General features: G+C 53.3%; 1 non-coding gene across 1 annotated transcript in view; it reads left to right on the top strand.

The window, feature by feature from the left end:
• Window positions 1-4,533: 4,533 nt before the first annotated feature.
• The window catches only part of LOC124593022, a 1,910-nt gene continuing 1,443 nt past the window's right edge, over window positions 4,534-5,000 (top strand). Inside the window, exon 1 of the ribosomal RNA XR_006977774.1 lies at window positions 4,534-5,000. This exon is cut by the window's right edge and continues 1,443 nt beyond it. This is a non-coding gene — a ribosomal RNA (small subunit ribosomal RNA).

Here is a 5,000-nt window from a genome sequence, read left to right as displayed (position 1 = left end):
AACGACGATACCGCCATCTATGAGACGCCAAGCCGACCAAGACATCGATGGGCCCACAGTGCCCATCTTTCGACCCCACCCACAAAGCCTGCGTCCTCTGTCGACCACAGCACCCCAACGCCAGCGCCTCTGCCGCACGAAATCGTGGACCGGCAATCACTCCACCTGCGCCCCACTCCAACCGCCCAACTCGCAACTCCAGCGGATGAACGGCGGACTTTTCCCGCAGTCGCAATGTGCAATCCACCCCTATAACATGCGTTTCATGAAGAGTTATCTCCAATATGCGACATTCCCGCTGTCCCTATACATGAGCTGCGGGCTGTACCAGTCACGAGCTAGAGACGCGACCGCGTTGCTCTCTGTACGAATGCCGATGCTGAGCGGTCAGCTAGGAGGCGCTCCATCCATGTCGGTACCGGTGAGCGTTGCACTCGCAGTCGCAAGAACGTACGGCAAGTATATTACCTGGAAGAGTCAATGACAGTCCACGCCCCCCTGCGTGGGAAGAGTCTTTCTAGGCCATGACCCACCGGAAGGGCGCAGCGTCCCCCACCCCAGACATGTGACGTCACACCATCGGTATTGACGACTAGACTGATTCCTTATAATCATTTGCCATACACCGGTGGAAGCTGCCGAGACGAGTAACTACATAGCGGGCTCGCCGTGTCACTAATGTACAGAGATACAACAGTTTCGACTGGAACCGGATTAAACGTATACACGGCGCTGATTAGTAATAGATAGAGCCATCAGAATACAGATAATGTATACAACTGTCCGTATACATGCTGAAAGACTCTGCTCACAATCACAACCACACGTCAGCCACACACCCTTATCACGCACTACTCTCTGCCTGTAACACGCACACAGACAATATGTAAGCACCAGCATGGAACAACACCCAGTGCATCCTCTCCGCCACATTAGACAATCCACACTGTCATAACCAGACTGGGAGGTCCACTCAGAAAACAGAATATCCCACCCACCCGACAACCACCATTGCTCAGCCAAGCCACCAACACCCACACATGTCCTACACAGGGGTGCACCCAACATCACAATACTGCCTCCTCTCACAGCACACAAACAATGGCAGGAATGAAAGACACAGGTCTGCCACAAGCATGGAATGAGAGCGCCGCCTGTCATGAGCCAAAGGTGCATCCTGACGTGGCAAATCAGATGATGCCGCAGGCATCCACTTACTATAATCACAATCAACAAACCGGCCGCCCCGCCCCGCCCCCCATTAAACCTTTCCTTACAACAATGTGTACCTTAACCTAACCTATATCGTACCGTAACCTAACCTATGTCGTACCGTAACCTAACCTATGTCGTACCGTAACCTAACCTATGTCGTACCGTAACCTAACCTATGTCGTACCGTAACCTAACCTATGTCGTACCGTAACCTAACCTATGTCGTACCGTAACCTAACCTATGTCGTACCTTAACCTAACCTATGTCGTACCTTAACCTAACCTATGTCGTACCTTAACCTAACCTATGTCGTACCTTAACCTAACCTATGTCGTACCTTAACCTAACCTATGTCGTACCTTAACCTAACCTATGTCGTACCTTAACCTAACCTATGTCGTACCTTAACCTAACCTATGTCGTACCTTAACCTAACCTATGTCGTACCTTAACCTAACCTATGTCGTACCTTAACCTAACCTATGTCGTACCTTAACCTAACCTATGTCGTACCTTAACCTAACCTATGTCGTACCTTAACCTAACCTATGTCGTACCTTAACCTAACCTATGTCGTACCTTAACCTAACCTATGTCGTACCTTAACCTAACCTATGTCGTACCTTAACCTAACCTGTATTGCGCCTTAACCTAACCTGTATTGCGCCTTAACCTAACCTGTATTGCGCCTTAACGTAACCTGTATTGCGCCTTAACGTAACCTGTATTGCGCCTTAACGTAACCTGTATTGCGCCTTAACGTAACCTGTATTGCGCCTTAACGTAACCTGTATTGCGCCTTAACGTAACCTGTATTGCGCCTTAACGTAACCTGTATTGCGCCTTAACGTAACCTGTATTGCGCCTTAACGTAACCTGTATTGCGCCTTAACGTAACCTGTATTGCGCCTTAACGTAACCTGTATTGCGCCTTAACGTAACCTGTATTGCGCCTTAACGTAACCTGTATTGCGCCTTAACGTAACCTGTATTGCGCCTTAACGTAACCTGTATTGCGCCTTAACGTAACCTGTATTGCGCCTTAACGTAACCTGTATTGCGCCTTAACGTAACCTGCATTGCGCCTTAACGTAACCTGCATTGCGCCTTAACGTAACCTGTATTGCGCCTTAACGTAACCTGTATTGCGCCTTAACGTAACCTGTATTGCGCCTTAACGTAACCTGTATTGCGCCTTAACGTAACCTGTATTGCGCCTTAACGTAACCGATATTGCGCCTTAACGTAACCTATATTGCGCCGTAACGTAACCTATATTGCGCCGTAACGTAACCCACATTGCCCCTTAACGTAACCCACATTGCCCCTTAACGTAACCCACATTGCCCCTTAACGTAACCCAACACACGTTGGGCCTTAACCCAACACACGTTGGGCCTTAACCCAACACACGTTGGGCCTTAACCCAACACACGTTGGGCCTTAACCCAACACACGTTGGGCCTTAACCCAACACACGTTGGGCCTTAACCCAACACACGTTGGGCCTTAACCCAACACACGTTGGGCCTTAACCCAACACACGTTGGGCCTTAACCCAACACACGTTGGGCCTTAACCCAACACACGTTGGGCCTTAACCTGCTCTGTAATTGTCATACGACGCGTTAAATTAGTGTAGTGTTGCCTAACTGCAACCCCCGCAATATAGTTTGCTACTCGCACTGCCCGGTCCCCAGTGTATCGCTTCATGTTAAACACCTTGCAGCTATACACTGTAATGTGGATGGCAGCAGGACGTACATGCTCAATGCCCTTTGCAGTTGTTCATTGGCATTTGCAGTTGTTCATTGGCATTCGCATGTGCGAAGCACTTAGCCTACGCTGTGGTACGGCCTGTGTCAACTGTCCGCTGATGTTGTACGTCCAAATCACACACTGTACTGCACATTGGTCCTCATGTACTGAATGATACATCGTGGTACATGTGACCGTACAACGACTGCGCCAACAACGGCGAACCATGCGGTCCAAATGTTGTGCACTCAGCTACGTGTCGTCTCCCTATAAGAGCTGGATTGCAGTGTGGTATGCCCTGGATGGCGATCAGCATGAGCCGTCTGTTGATGTAGTGGCGCGTGTTGTCAGACGTAGTCGTCTCTTCTCACACACCGTGATAGCATGGTGCACTGCGTTCCACATCTGCGACATGCGACAGAGGCCGGTTGACAGTCGTTCGCGCAATGGACATCGCATACGTACGGGGGCCACCTTCCACGTGTTCGCGAAGCGTGCACATGTTGTTGCGTGTATGTGGGCAGACATAGTGTGTCGTGACACCTGACACAGGCATGCAACAATCGTTGAATTTGCAAATGGCGATGGACGCCTACGTTTGCTGGTGACGTTATGCAAATGAACAACTGGTAAACCGTTGTGGTGCGGTTGTTCTCGCTAGAGGTGAATCAGTGATGGCGACGATCGGTTGAGCTACCAACCGGTTGTTCCAGCGATACCCACCATGCCCACGAACGTGAATGGCATCTGGGTGTGAAGCGATACGCGGCGGTGGCTGGGTGGGACCGTCCCCGGCCGGTGAGGGGGGGCCTCCCGGCGTGCTGGCCGCGCGGTGCGTGGGCGCACGCGCTACAGCCGGCTGGTGGGGGCGGCCAGTGGCAGGCGCGCCGGCCGACGGAGGCGGCAGGCGGCGCAGCTGCGCGCCGGCGCACCCTGCACGCGGCGCCCTGCGGCCAAAGTAGGTCCTCGCGGGCCCGGTGCGAAGCGCGGTGGACATCTGCAGTGTGCTGGTCCGATTGAGGACTGTGTGCGCTGAGGATGCGCCGCCGCCCGGCGCTCGGCGCCGCGACGCCGTCTGCTGCTCGGTCGCCTCTGCGGTTCTCGCAGGTGGTTTGTATCGCAGCTGTGCGGACGTGTTGGCGCGTGCGCTGTGCTGGGAGAGTTCGCTTCGGCACCCAAGTGGGGCTTTTGTCCTTCTGTGGCGCTGGCGTTGGAGCTGCCGGTCACCGTAGGTGGCGCGTGTTGTCTCCCGCCGGCAATGCCACGACAGCACGCTCCCGGGCCTCTGTCGGCAGCGGCAAGCTCAGTTGGGAGCACGGGTGGTCGCACCTAAAGCGTCTACTCGCCAAACTCCGGGCGATTGCGCCTCTCTCGAACCCGACCAAGTACTTAGGACGGCGCTGCGCGCCGCCGGGACCTGAGAGGGTTTCGAGGTGTATTGTGCAGGGGAGCTCAGCCTCCTCCTGTTTGCAGAATAATTGAGCGGACGCTTGCGTGTTCGCGCGGGCCCCCGGGACACACTCCCGGGCGGCCGGCTGCTCAGCTCTAGTTGACGCAGCTCCCTGGTTGATCCTGCCAGTAGTCATATGCTTGTCTCAAAGATTAAGCCATGCATGTCTCAGTACAAGCCGCATTAAGGTGAAACCGCGAATGGCTCATTAAATCAGTTATGGTTCCTTAGATCGTACCCACGTTACTTGGATAACTGTGGTAATTCTAGAGCTAATACATGCAAACAGAGTCCCGACCAGAGATGGAAGGGACGCTTTTATTAGATCAAAACCAATCGGTCGGCTCGTCCGGTCCGTTTGCCTTGGTGACTCTGAATAACTTTGGGCTGATCGCACGGTCCTCGTACCGGCGACGCATCTTTCAAATGTCTGCCTTATCAACTGTCGATGGTAGGTTCTGCGCCTACCATGGTTGTAACGGGTAACGGGGAATCAGGGTTCGATTCCGGAGAGGGAGCCTGAGAAACGGCTACCACATCCAAGGAAGGCAGCAGGCGCGCAAATTACCCACTCCC

The sequence above is a fragment of the Schistocerca americana genome, unplaced genomic scaffold (assembly GCF_021461395.2).
Source record: "Schistocerca americana isolate TAMUIC-IGC-003095 unplaced genomic scaffold, iqSchAmer2.1 HiC_scaffold_97, whole genome shotgun sequence".
Lineage (NCBI taxonomy): Eukaryota > Metazoa > Arthropoda > Insecta > Orthoptera > Acrididae > Schistocerca > Schistocerca americana.
Note: the sequence above shows the minus strand (reverse complement) of the source record. Positions and strands in the feature narration are given on the sequence as shown.